Source organism: Chironomus tepperi, unplaced genomic scaffold, assembly GCF_022539635.2.
Source record: "Chironomus tepperi strain 1889 unplaced genomic scaffold, CSIRO-AGI_Ctep_v1 contig_354, whole genome shotgun sequence".
In the NCBI taxonomy this organism is placed as follows: Eukaryota; Metazoa; Arthropoda; class Insecta; order Diptera; family Chironomidae; genus Chironomus; species Chironomus tepperi.
The window spans coordinates 2,421,429-2,436,679 of NW_027226476.1; the positions used below are offsets into that span (position 1 = coordinate 2,421,429).

The window sequence follows — 15,251 nt, forward strand, 5'->3', positions numbered from 1 at the left end:
AGGATGCAGAACTGCTCAATATGTTATCTCTTGATCAGCATGAGATTTAAGGTTTAAATTGAGATTATCATGTCATCACAATTGAAAGTGAAAGTATCAATAAGTTTCTAAAAGGCATGTCACTAATGCATTCCTCATCTTATACTCATCAACATTTCGATGGACCACAGTCTGATTATGATGAAGTGTGATTACAACCCCGAAAAAATTCTAAATTATTTCCTCCTATTCCATCAACATATAAATGAATGTACTGTATTCCTCTTATTATTACATAACATCCATAATTTCACATTGCGGCTATAAATTATACCCTTTGTTTGAATCGGAATTAATCACGTTGAATATCATAAATTGGAGCTTAAAACTGATTCACAATAGTTCACAACCTACGATGACGTGATTCTTAATCAATTGACTGTCACATGCTTTGGATTTCCATTTCTGAGAATATCTTCTGAATTATATTATGTAAGAGACATTGACGTGTGCTTTTGATGGGGAAAATTGAAATTCCCAGCAGACTCGAAGTTTCATTTCTGTCATCAATGAAGGAACAAGAAGATGGAACCTTTTGTTTAAAATATTCATATTCTAATTTACTACATGATGGCACCGAGACTGTGAATTTGGCAATACTTTGGTATGTGACAAAATTAATCGATTCCCAATCAAAATTTCAATTAAAAATTATTCAACCTTAATCCGTAAACTATTACAAAAATAATTGATTTCCAGTCTATAAAATGCATAAAATATTTAATTTACTGGTTGCCCGATAAATTTAGAGGAATTTCCTTCCGCAATTGATTTGATCGTGAAATTGAAAACTGAAACTCACTGCGGATTTCTGACCGAAATTAATAATCAAATCCTAATGGAATATTTAAATGAGGAATAATTGAAAATATTGAAGCTATTGTTTCCATTGAGCATTTTTCTGCAGCAGTTCTTATTCATAGAAAAGAATCAAGATAATTTCAATGAGATTCAGAACAAACAAAACCTTTTTAAAAAGGTTGAATGAAACAAAAACAGCTAAGGTAAACACAGTAAGAACAATTCCTTTTTATGCAGCAGCAGCTAATTTAAAAATGTAGACAAATTAATAGGCATAAATTTTTACGGCAATATTCTTGTCAGTTTATAATGAATTTATAATTCATTTTCTTTCAGAGATCTTTTGAATGTTGAATAATAAAAGATTTACTTTATGCTGAAGAAAGGATTTATTGTAGGAGTTGGGGATGACTAAGAGCTGAGTGCTAATATGATTCATATCTGGTGTTGCGAAGTGATGCAAAAGCATACGTAGAAGGGAAAAGTTAAGGTGTTCAATGTGTAGGTCAATGATAGACCCAGAGTGAATTCGAAGAAGGCATAGGATACAAGCTTAGTGATACAAATCATGTCCAACACTAAGGGTTCGTCCACCTATTACGTTCGCTCTTTTAAGGGGGAGGGACATATGATACAAAATTGATTTCCAAATGACCTCTTTAGATACGTTAAAGCTTCAACAAATCATTTCTTAAAGACCAAACTAAGCCCAAAACTGCCCATTAATCACCAACATCAAATGACCTTTGAACATTTCATTTAACTCTTATCACCTCTACAATCACTAAGGCAAAATTAAAGAGATGAAATTTACACATTTTTTTTCTTTCTCTTGTTTATAAGACGAAGGAGATCTTGCATCTTGTATCCACATGCCGACTATCATCCTACAAACACACCTTCATTGACTTATCTAAAAAGCGAGAATGAAGCACACAATAATCATAAATAAATTATAAATCATTCAATCTTTTTTCGTAAATTTATTTATTTTTATGCGCAAAAATAAGAAACTACATGATGAAGTGTGGAACATATTTCAGAGGTAAAGGAAGATTATAGGCAATGAAATTGAAATTATATACAGGAAAGAGAAAATAAAAATTTAAATTTAACAATAACTCACCTTCGTTCTTGTGTGTAAAAGAAATAATTTAAATTCGAGTTTCTTTTTATATTTCGACTCAAAAAAAGTTCAAAGGAGTTTGTGAATATAAAGAAGAAAGAAGGCATAAAAATATGAAATGGACTTGCTACAAACGTCTTATTTGTATTTACATACAGATAACATTCCAGAATTGCTTTAAGCATAAGAAATTTTAATTATAAATTATAGTTTCAAGTTTTTTTTTATGCCACAGGAAAAGGCAGTTAATTTTTTTGTCTGCTGTTCCGTCCGACGCGTTCCGTATCTAATTGAAATATTGCGGATTTTTTTGTGCACCTGAACATATGAAGCTGAATATATGAGGTTTAAGGTTGAAATGGGAGGATTTTGTAATTAATTTTTTTTGAAATGTCTTCATTTGAGATGTAAATTAGTTATGCATGCCCGAACAGCACAACATGCTTGCTAGGTTATCGCTAAGTCGCCGTATTAACGGTAAGAGGTGAAGTTACATTGACGGAATTGTGATAGCTGATTTTGTCTGAATCTCGGGATGAGATTCTCGTAATATTGTAAATAATGGAGTTTTGGAATGAGTGCGTCATACAGAAACAGTTAAGAATCTGACGAAAGTTTACAATAAATTGTTTCCATACTTTGGATATTCCACACAATTTTCAAAATTTTATAAATCGCTATATAAACACTGAACTGTATATAATTCATTCTGAATTTGAAATATTTACAGATGAACGGCTTTTGTCTGATTGTCGATTACGCATGAAAAAAGGGACTGGAAATTCACTCCTAGACACATTTGTTATCTGTTTTCGATGATTATTTGGTTCACTAGAGTTCGCCCAGTAAATATGAATATTTATGCATAAAAATCATCTTCATTCATACTGAAAATTCAATTTTCAGATGACGTAAATTTTTCTGTATTTTTAAATTGAAAACTTATGTTTATACAAGCTTTCAAAACTTCTCATTTCTTATTTAACTGATTTAATTTTCATGATTTGATTAATTTCTTTGTCAAATAGAGGAAAAAATTCAATGAAAATATTTAATTTACTTCCTTCATAAATTGAAAGCAACTATTTTTCTCAGGCAAAATGGATTTACATTTTCTACTGCTGCTCATTTTTTTACTTTACTTCAGAAGTGCTCTTTTATCTGGAATTGAATTTGCATTTCAGAATTTATCAATTTTAAATTTTTATGGTTTAGTCTTTAAGAGCTTAAAGATTTTAAGGCAAATTTCAATTTCAAATCTAGATTTTGGAATCTTGTGGATTAAGGGAATGTTCATTGAATAATCCTAATGGACAAAGAGCGCACTCATCAACAAAGTAATAAGTGGAACAAGCTTTCAAGAGCATTCTATTTAACTGCTAGGGTGAGGACATACCTGAGTAAAATCACAGCAATAGAAACTACTGATATGCCAAAAATGAAGTCATTTAGACAAAATAATATTCAAATTGATGGAACATTTAACTTTGTAACAGATATACTTGACACATTTAACACAAAACATCAACAATCAACTAAAACTTTATCTACTAAACTCAATTTCCTTTTGCACAAACTTCATTTAACACATCCTCTTAAAACCGAATATCAAACTCGAAAATATTCCAAAAAATAACTCCACGCTTTGCAGCTAAATTCAATTTTCAAGATGTAGTTTACTCGCTACTCAGTTTATATACTTTCGTACGACACAAACGATGCATGTAAAATGAAAAATAGAAAATTTTCATGAGTCAATATTTACACCTAGTTTCGCGATTTTGATGTATCAAGAAATTGTTCAGCGGAGTTGATGGATTTTATTTAGAGTTTTATAGCTTGAATAATGCTGGTGCAATTTTCATCGTAAAAACTTAACGAGTTATTGTTTATTGTATCGACTAGGGATCATTTGGTAGTGGGCTGTGTTTAGAGGATAAACAGAGGCAGAATTGGTGTTAAAATTGTCACTTTAATGCTTCATATTAGGGGTGTCGAGTACAAAACTCAAGTACTTGGAATTTGAGGTATTTTGTAAGGATTTGGGGTACCCTAAGTACCAAATAATCGACACTTCTACTTCATATGGTTATAATTTATACACATAACTTCCGAATATACCCCAATTTTTCCAATAAACGTTATTATGGTAATTAAAATTTATTAACCATTACATCAATAATTTGCATTTTTATTAGTCTCTTGTTCATTTATTGAACAGTAAATGAGGCAATGTATACAAAATGTCAAATGCAGTTCCAACTCTCATAATCATTAAGGCAGATTTATTAGATATTTAATTTACTGTATTCCTGACAAATTATCAAATGACATTACAATCTGGTCGATAATTACAATTCCACCTACAAACTTATCATAAAGTCGTCATTAAAACTTTCAAGATGAAATATTAATAAATAAATTTACCAGAAGCGCAAACATACAACATGATGCATGAAACATTCAGAATCTTTCATCCACATTTAGTAAGAAATATGACGAACGAATAGAACCCATGTTGCTTCTGCTCCGTTAAATATTTTTTTCTCTACCTTAAGAATTTACAAAGCTTTCAAGCACATTTTTTTTGAGAAATGTAGGAATTAGAAAGGGAAAAAAGGAAGTAAAAATATCTTTGTCAAATAATTTATATTTTTTTTGTTTGCTTAAAAAAGAAGAAAGGAAAAATTTGGGAACAATAATGGTTAAAAAGTTTTGTGGCAACAGGAGTTGATGCGCATTTACTGGATGGGGTTTTGAAATTTTGTGACAATTTAGACCAGGGATGGCCAATCTTCTTTATGCCATGGCACACTTGGTGGTAAATCACGACTGAAACTGCATTTGCTCTCAATTTGGAGTCACAATAGGGTACCAAGGCACAGGTTGCCCACTTACTAATTTATACAATGAATATATGTTTCCATGGAGGACTAGTACCGACAGAGTCACTACATATGCACAAATGCATCATATACAACTCAACTAGGCTTTTCACCTAATATACTTGCCAAAAAGTTGGTATACGACAATCTTAAATTGAATTAATCACCCTTCGTTCCAAATCTGTGTAAAAGACATAATATAATGTAGAACTACTCAACCAAAAAATTAGATACAATGTTAAGAGAAGTACCTTTAATCAAGTAACAGATAATTTGTCTACATTTTATAAAGTTCATTGTTGAACAAGTCAATCAATCAATCAAAATGTTGCTGTACATCATCTAATCAGTCATCCAAAATTATACAATATTCTCAGAAAAATACGCTAACATTGAGCATCGAAGAAAGGAATAAAATAGGAAGTATACCTATATATTTGATTTCAAAGTAGTACATGAAATGAATTCCTTTGTCAAGCCTCTGTCGTAAACAGGAAATTGAAGGAAATGTTTGGATCTATTTATTAAAATTACATTTAAGTCCTTAAATTTTCAACCTCGACTTCATGTGCATTCACCTCCACTCCAAATATTGTTTACTCATTCGATGCTCTTGAATTTTTAATAAAAAATTTCATGTTAACTTTAAAATTGGCTGTAAATAAAAAATTTGGAACGGACGAATAATTTATCATGTTGTTTTGGGTTATATATGCTGTACAAACAGCCAAACAGCTCGTTTTTTAAAGGGGACTATTTGGCAAGAGTATAGATGCTTATGTCCTTATATTGACGTTTTTCTGGTCATGAAACTGAATTTTTGCGTCTTGTATATTCTGTTGAATGGAAATGGAGGGAAAGCTTAGGATTATTTCACGTCAAACCCTAGCAAAATGAAGAATTTGACCCGGTACCCCTCCCCCCATTTTTAAAAAATGCGCTTTAATACCTAGTCAACATCAAAAAACTCCCAACTTGCATTCTTTTGTGCTTGTCCGTGAATTTTGTGGAAATAGTTCTTTGTTATTGTGCTGCTGGCAGGAATTAAAATCGAAAGCTCCCTTTTCCGCACATGATCTCAAGCGAATAAAAATGCTATTATGGGGAATTTTTATGCAAATCTTTGAATTAATCTTCCATAAATTTGAACTGTTGCTGGAATTTGTTGTTGCTATAAAAAGCGATATTATGTGTTAAAGTCTTGTAATTGAATATGAAAGCATAATGACCTTAGAGGCTCTTTGTTGCTTTGTGCACACATAGAGCTCTTGGCAAGGGTCTTCATTGTATCAAATTGAAGTGTCAGTATCGATTATGTTATCGGCTTTGGTTTAATAATATTTTGTGAAAAATTGGATGTTTACTCCGTACCCAAAAAAAGATTTTTCTTTTAGACATAAGATTATCAATTTTTTTTTTGTTCTGTTCATGAGATAGGTCGATGCTTTTGTGATTTACTGAAGCTTTTCTAATTTTCTAAAGTTATGTGATGTAAGAAGACCTTCCTAAATGATTACATTTTTTTATATAAAAAATTGAAAAAATGTAGCAGTCATCATCTTAGCTCATATTTTTCTATACCAAGATGAAAATAACGTGTGAATCTCTTCGTAAGATGAAATATGGCATCGCTGATGCTCAGGTTTTATAAAGTTTTTATTAGAAATGTTTGACAGGATGACTTATGACTGTTGATGTGAAAAGCAATGGATTTAATGCATTGAAAGTTGTTTTGCAATATTGTGAGACTTCTGAATGAAGTTCTGCAACTTTGTAAGTTGAGCTAGAGCTGAAAATTATTTGCTCCCAGTTGTCAACGTGTTAGAGACATTCATAAATGACAGTATGAGTTTTGAGCTGATTTTGAGATTTGTCAAGAACCAGAGCTTGAAGTCGACTCGAGTATTAGATGGAGTTGAGTCGACATTACCGTACAAATCCGATTCGACTTCAAGTCCTGTCAAGATCTTATAAAGAGCAATAAAGTATGATAATTTGGATACATGTCCTGATTCTCCCGACCGACACAAACGAAGAAGGATGCGCCATGGATAACTGTTATTGCCCCAATAGCTCTCACTAAATGGAAGTCTCCCCCAAGTAGATGCCACGTGGCAGCCGCTCGCGTTCCTTAGTTAATGCATCTCATCGATGCAACAGATGCACTCAACTTCATAATAAACTTCCAATATATACAAATTTTTATAGCCAAACATAAATAATTTTGTAGTAATCAACTAGCTAGCGTAAATATTTGTCTACACAAAAGAAGATCAGTAATGTTCAATTCGAAATTATGTCTGCTTAATTGAATAAATAACATCTGGTTACAGAAATAAGAAGAATTAATCAATTCGAAATTTCCTGTATTTATGATCAATAAAATGTCTAAAATTATACAAAGTTCAATTTGACAGTCTAATCGGAATGTATTTCAAGGTAAATATTGTAAGAAGCATTTTTAAATTTCCTGTTGGAAGTTGGAAGTTGTACACAAAAAAATGTTAATTTGTCGTCTATATCACAGAAAGATGAGCGACAAACATGTGTACAAAAGGATGGCAAACTTGCTACATAATTGATGATTCATCGCAGATGTTTTTCTTATACTTATTCAAGAATTTTTTCTCATCTTTAAAGAAGAATAATAAAATGAAATTTTTCTTCTCTATCCTACGTGTAGTCTGGGATGTGAATAACAACAATCTACCCATACGTCTCATTTGCTCGAGCGTAAGAATTGAGAAATAACATTTTAATGGCGATGAATAATTGAGTGGTTAGAAAAATTTTGGTAAAATTAAATCAAAATTCAATTTTTCCATCCTTACTCGCTTTTCTTTCCTCCTTACCCGCCTTAATGCTCAAGATAGCTTTAAATTTTGTGATACTTCTTTTCGGATTTGTGTTTTTTGCGGGTTTGGGGTCGTTTGGATGTTAGGATATCGCTACAGATGCAATCAAACAGAAGAGGTAGAAAATGATGCTACTTAACATCAAAACATCCCCTTTAAGCAAAGAAGCTTTACTGTATTCAATTTTTAAATCCTCAAGCACACCTTAAATCATTTTTACATCAATGGAATGCCTCAAGTCATATGTTGTGTATTTTGAGATATTCAGGTAAGCCACTTGTATCATTGTCTGCATAAAGAGACAACATTTATTATTTTTAGCACATCCTCATCGAAGGATAAGGCACGTATGAAAAATTTTCAATGCCTACTGTATATTTTCATAGAACTTACAACAGTTTGTTGATCAAAGATGATAAAGCAATGGATAAAATTTCAATCTATGTATTAAAATGGCAATATCCTTTTCTTATCTGATTGTGGTGCTTTGTGATGATAATGATAAGCTATTGTTATGGATATGATACATAGAAATTCATGATTACTGAGAATAAAATTTATTCAATTCCATCATTTGTAGTCTACAAATTGGGCTAAATATAGCCAATGTCATGTCAATTCTCTTCGGAAATAAAGCTAGGACATGACTAGGATGTCTACAATTTAAGTGATAATTTTTATAAAGCTTACTTCCAAAAGCTCTGATTCCAAAATTAGGAATATGATCAAAATTTAGGTATAAAGTAATTTGGCACACTTAATCACAGGATCGTGATTCTATAATGATGAATTTCCCTGCCAAAACTATTCCATTGGACATCCAACACCTGACAATCTCCCAAAAACACACAAACTCAGATTAGTCACGTTCATTACACCACTTTACTCTAATTCAATTTACATAAAAAATTCAGTCAACCACAAAAAAATTGCGATATTTTCGCGACAACATTTACACCCAAAAATCCATGACCTTATGTTTTATGAGGGTAAAAATTTTACTTCTTTCTTGCCATTTTTCCAGCAGACGAACTTTCTGCTTCATAATAAAATTATCATGAGACTCAATTAAAAGCAACCGCTCAGTGGCATTTAAAAAATTTAACAAAATTTTATGAGAACTTTTGTGGCACCCTCTTAAATCACAAACTGACTTACTTAGCGATCCAGCCACAAAAATTGAATATTTAATTAATTGGAACCGGTATAATATACAAATACATTTTGGAGAGGTTCGAGTGTCCTCGAAAAATTCCAACGTAATTTAAGATGGAACTTGAAATTAAATTAAATAATTAAGCTCTTGATAACTTTTATACAGCATATTTTTAGGTCTTGTTGTTTTCGTTCCTTTTTCAAATTACACCCGATAATGTGCGTGAGAGGTCTAATTATATCTGAGAACGAGTTTCTAATTTTTAATTCAATTTCTTTCATTAGTCGCTTGCTAATTTTCTTGTTTTGGCTATCTGCTATGCATTTAAATTAAGTGGGATGTAATGGATATTTGGTGATTTGGAAGAGTTGCAATTTTGGTGAATTTTGGAAGTTTTCCGAATTTTTTGTTACTTTTAAGGATGAGTGAGGTCTAATAGAGCAAACATTGATTTCTACTTAACTGCCATGATGAGGAAATGACCGAAAATCCGGACTAAATTCGACTTGACTCTAGTTTGAGGTCCTGGTCTTCTTGACTCTGGTTAAACGCCATGTCACCTCCCTCTTTGACTACACGTTTCATCAACTTCACTCAAATCTCAGTTCCTAACTCTGAACTTTTAAAATCTGCCATTAAAATTCTTCTCAAAATTAAAGCTTATTTCTTAAAAGACATCCCCCAAAAAGCACTATCTCACGATAAAGCAGCATCAATACAAGAACAACGACCGTTAAAATTAATAATTCAAGATTTAATTAGATACTCAAGTAATGGAATCGTATTTTGAAAAGTTTATAAGCTTCCTTAAGCTATAAAAATTTCTCAATAATTTGCCGCAAATCATTGCCTTCACATCCGTAGCCTAAAGTTGTTTAATTTGAAAAGTTTACAGTATGCCCAAAAATAATTGGTAAAAGAAAATAATATTGTTATAAATCTTATCAATATAAGGAAGGAACTGTATATTTAGAATTCAATTTCGTCATTGCCTTTATGACGAAGCATAAACTTAAGGACAAAGGAAGAGTAGGAGTAAGAAGCAATAAGACGATATATAATAAAATAATCATATGTGGTGTGTTTTCCGCATACAGCATGTAGGAGGACGATTGTAAAACATTGACTGGTACACGTTTTTTTCGGTTTAGTTTGGTTTGGCTGCTCATCATGAAATACATAACATAAATGTATATATTATATATAATAAAAAGAATGACTGAAATGACAGATCAGTGAAATATGAGATGTACGTTTTATAACAATGATATAAGATGGAGTGAGTGAATGAGATGGAAGTGAATTTATTTACCCGGTGCCACTTCACATCACTTTTCAGCTGAAACTCATTTTCATTTCTTTTTTTTTTGTTGCTATACTTGAGACATATTTATGCTGTTTTGTTTTTGGATGTGTTGTTCTTACATGGTAAATGAGGCATATGTGTGAAGAATTTCACGACTCAGAAAGAATACTTTGTTTTAAGGTAATTGAATGTGCGAACAATAAAAAGTCTTGTAGGGAGAATTCATGAATTTTTTAGTCAAATTTATGAGATTTGGACATAAAAATTTAAATTTGAAATTTATGCCTTTAAGAGTCATTTTATTAGATTCATGAGCTAAATTCCAAACAGCATGAAGCGACAAATTCAATTTTTCACATCTGAATGTCATTAAAGCCAACTCTATCCATGAGTAGTGTACATATGTGAAGTTGAATTTCGATATTTTTGTTTATGGACGGCTGAGTGTGTCGAGATAAAATGTTTATATCAAATTTACTATTCCAATGTATGTCACATAGCTTCAAATCCACTTTTATACAGAACAGAAGCTCATTTCACCTGATTTCAAATTAATATGGTTTGAAGCATCCTCTGCTGAGCATTAATGTTATTCAAATTAAAGTCAGTCACCCAAGATCAAAAATAACAAATTCAATCCAAATATATCGACTGAAAATCAAATTGGCAATAACGGAAATAAAAATAAATAAAAAAAGCCTGTCTATGTGCGGCTGTAAGGCTACATATAACAGTTAACATACAAATCCACATCACATTTCATTTTAGAAATTTGAATATAATGGTTTTGGCAAGTAAGAAAAGCTAAATTGGAATCGAATGCTTTTGATTCCTTTATGAACATTTCGATGTGGAATGGCATTCTTGAAATGAGGTTTATGTAACCGCAAATATAACAAAATATCTTTAACCTCTTCTTCATTTTATTGCTTTCCTTTCGCCTTTTTCATTCTTACCTCCCCATAACATCATCATCCATAATAATATGTATTGTACGTATGCAAAAAAGGTGAAATATGAAGAAAATATTGTGTACACGTATGAATTTCATATCATAAACCGGAAATTCCGATAATAAGAAACTCTCAATTGACGTGAAAGGCGATGGAAGGGAAAATCGTGAGGTATTAAAATATTATGTCTGTAATCTAATCAAATTTTCATTTTCATATCACGAATTTTCCCTCTTTTGTACTGAGTACGCAGCTCACCTCCTTCAAAATCTACTCAATTGTTATTAATATTAAGCATAACTGAAAAGCAGCGATTGACCTCTTTAATGCTTGGATTTAAATGAAAATTCATTGAGCTTTTTAATCTTCCAATTGAATCAAATCCTTCACAGTACTTGCTGCTGCTCTTCACTTGACTCTCATCCTTACTTTATTAACAATTTTGTTCTGCTTCATGCTATGAAGCTATTACGTCTCGCAGTGTATTAAATTTTCATCCCGAATAATCTGTGGTTTGTCTAAACTGTTTTCTAGGGAGAACTTCAATATTGGATATCCTTTTTGGTCTCAAGTTGTTTCTGTAAAATGGCAAGAACCTTTGACTGAATTTTGTTATTTTTAGATTTTTAAATAAAACAACAAAATAATAAGCTTTACTGAGAATCCGCTTAGAGATTTGAAAAATCAATATTTTTTATTTACTAAACATTTTTCTTTGTGGATAGGACATGGATAGATCATAATTTATATCATCTATGTCAATATTTTTTAGTCAATTTCTACGAGATTCTTAAATTATTTTTAAATTTTTTGTAAGACTCGTGGGGAGAGGGGGAAGGGGTGGGGGTGCATGTTCTTGAAACTTATTATTTCACATTACTTAATGACTCGCCCTGCCTTAAAAAATTATTTTCTTCGCGATAAAAAAAGATAATTTCAATGCTAAGTTTAATGCACAATAAGCTTTTATCTAAAAGATAGTAAATTAATTTTAAAGTGAATTTTATCGTGGTTTATTGATAAAAAATTGATAAATGTTTAATCGAAAATACGCTTAAAATAATTTGATGACATTTACTCATACCTGTAGATTTTTAATGAAATTTTGTTGCACGGCACGAAGAAAATATTCGCAAAATCCCAAAACCTTTGAACAGACCAACTTTTTGAAGACTAGACAATCCATCAAAATGAATAAATAAGAGACATTTGCTGAACTGATAAAATATTCACGACTTATCGGTAGATTCAACTCAAATCCAGCATTAAATCTTCCAAAAGCCACAAATTCATCGAAATCCAAGTCAATAAAAAACTGCAGTCTAATTTTAACAATTTTGTTTTTACAAAAAATAAACATTTATTTATTCGCACGAAAAAAGATTCCCTCGTATTTCCATTGGATTCATTGAGTTATTCACATCAATAAAGCGACAATTCTACAGTGTAAACCGCACGAAAATACGGAAAGGTTAGGGAAGTGTGAAGAGCGAAATTGAGTTTAGGATGGATGAGTAAACGGAGCATACGAAGTGAAAATTTTGTTTTGAATTTAAATGGCATAGAATTTATGGAGGTACTTAGGGAGACCAATACAAGTTCAACGCAGAGTGGTATTTAGATGGGAGACCTCAAGCTTGTTACTATTGGATCACATTTGACATAACTTGAGACTACTCAATTCACTTGAAAAATGCTTAATTTTTCCATTTTTTTTATTGCCTTGCTTGCTTAATAGTCAGTCAATTTTTGGAAGATCCAATCCGATTTTGAAGTGTGGTTCAATGAAGCGGGTCATATCAGGTCACTTAATGTTACCAAAACTAGTCATACTTAATTTATTTACACTCAGCTACAGCACTCTACTAAATCTCGTTTAGATATGAATCAACTTCCCCAATTGAATTTTTAAAGGAACTCCCTGGATGAATAATCGCGATGAGTGCGGATGGAACAGAAGTTCAAAACATTGGTCCTCAATTTGCTTACCTTAATCAATTATATTTTCCATTAATTTAATTGTGATTATCCAATTGATGTTGACATTCACTTAAACTCATTCACATATGTACGCGATGACTATTTTTACATGTACTTAATACTTTAATTAATTTTTTTTTCGTGCAATTCCACTTGTCGACGATTTTCGTATTAATTCAACCAGAACTTAATTATTTTTAATGATTTTATTTTATTCTCGTATTTCACCTTTCATTACTTTTTATTATACATACAACATGCTTTAAAATTCTCTCACAATTCACTCAACTTTACTCATCAACACATATTTTGTAATAAAGTAATTAGTGACTCAATCAATGCAATATTTAAGGAATTAAAAATAAATCTTTTACACTTGGCACAAGACTTGGGAGGGCTCGCACGCTTCAACTCATCTAATGTGATTAGCTATTCTTGCCTCCTTTTGTTTCCTTCGTGAAAAGAAGGAATTAGGAAATTTTTCAATGGAATTAAAAATTCTTAATGAGATTCCGGGTGATTTTGAAACTTTTTAACTTCTTTTCACTTTCATTAATAATTTATGTAGCTTTAAATTGAATAATAAACACGTATGTACGCTGACTCAACTTGAAAAATTGTTTAACACTTGAGTGATAATGATGTACTACATCCCATTCATAAGCACATACACAAGATGTGTAAGGAAATTTAATTTAACTAATTTTCTCTTTTATGTGAAAAACTTTAAGATTTAAAAGTTCTTTTTTTTTTCCTTTTTTTACGCTTTTATTGTTTGTTCTAAAAATCCTGAAATGTCTTTAAATCAACACAAAAATTTCCACTCGCAACTGTCGAAGTCTCGTGTGGAACTGACCAAAGTTAAGATATTTTCTTTCCGGCAACTGTAATGTAGAGTTTTTCTTTTCATATTTGTGAAAAATATTTTCATCTCGCTTTGATTTTTCCATGATTTTCTCGCCAACAGATGGCGCTGGATGTCTTAATGTGAAGATGATAACGAAAATCACATGGAACTCCTAAAATTATGTTCTTTTTTCTCTACAATAATTGTGATTAAATATTTTGTTCCTCATCAACAAAGAGTAAATTCCTGAAACACCCTTTAAAGGTATGGGACAGATATAATTCGGGTATGTTGTGGCTTTAGATTTTTTGGTATTTGTAAGGATGAATAATGGAGTAATAAGCTTACCACACGACACATGGGAAGGTTCTCATTAAATGTAAAATCGGAGACGACACTTCTTTAGGGAATTTTATGGTTACATTATTCAGGTAATTAAATTTGGAATTAAAACTGCATTCCTTGACATTTGTGGAACTCTACAAAATATTTCGTATATGGATTTTGAGTATGCATTTGTACTTTCTGTTGGAATTCTAAGTTTAATTTTGGATATGTAAGCTAATTTATGTTGCTTTATTATGGCAAAGCTTGAAGTTTATTAACATTTTGTATGGCAACTTGTCTGCATTTTTGTCCATGCTCCTGATTAAATTGTTCATAGAATCTCAAAAATTCACCAGCCCAACAACAAAGCAATAAAGAATCACTGAATTCCAAACCTTTTTTTCGAGTGCATAAGTCCATCAAGTAAATCTCGAAATCCTCTCTGGGGTGTGCTTCCACAAGGGTGTGGATAAAGCTTGAATAAAATTTGCATTCATTTCTTCTACTCATGAATGAAGTGAATTTATTTTTATCAGAGTTACTTCAGTTCTATTTTCATCAAGATTGTCTAATGTTCCCTTAAATCTCCAAACAAAAAATGTCTTAAATAATTGTTAGGGATGTTCATTAGTGATGTCAATTAAATATGTAATTTTTGCAGCTTCTGTGTCACAAAGGACTTTAAATTCCTCATACAGCTTGAAGTCGACTTTAATTTTATTACTTAGAGTTGAGTTAATTCAAATCGACTTCTGATATACAATTCGAGTTGACTTCGACTCCAGCCTCCATAAAACAGAAGACATTCCTTCTAAACGACCCCCTAAGCACAATAGAATTCTTTCGCCATGAAGTTAATGTAAATTACTAATTATTCTCTTAATGAACCATTCAGCTTCTTACTTAATTTCTGAATATCAATATGCGTTAATGATCGGACAGATGTGGTGATAATAATCGATAGAATAATAGACAA

At 31.3% G+C, this 15,251-nt stretch overlaps 1 protein-coding gene across 16 annotated transcripts in view; it reads right to left on the minus strand.

The window, feature by feature from the left end:
• The window catches only part of KCNQ (KCNQ potassium channel), a 148,880-nt gene extending 135,027 nt beyond the window's left edge, over nt 1–13,853 (minus strand). For 3 of the 16 annotated variants that reach the window (XM_070645664.1, XM_070645678.1, XM_070645680.1), the window contains exon 1: nt 13,111–13,843. The gene's annotated coding sequence lies outside the window, so the exon portion shown is untranslated. Of the gene's footprint in view, nt 1–13,110 lie in introns of all 16 variants that reach the window. The other 13 variants (XM_070645672.1, XM_070645667.1, XM_070645671.1 and 10 more) reach the window with 9 other exon arrangements.
• Nucleotides 13,854–15,251: the final 1,398 nt, after the last annotated feature.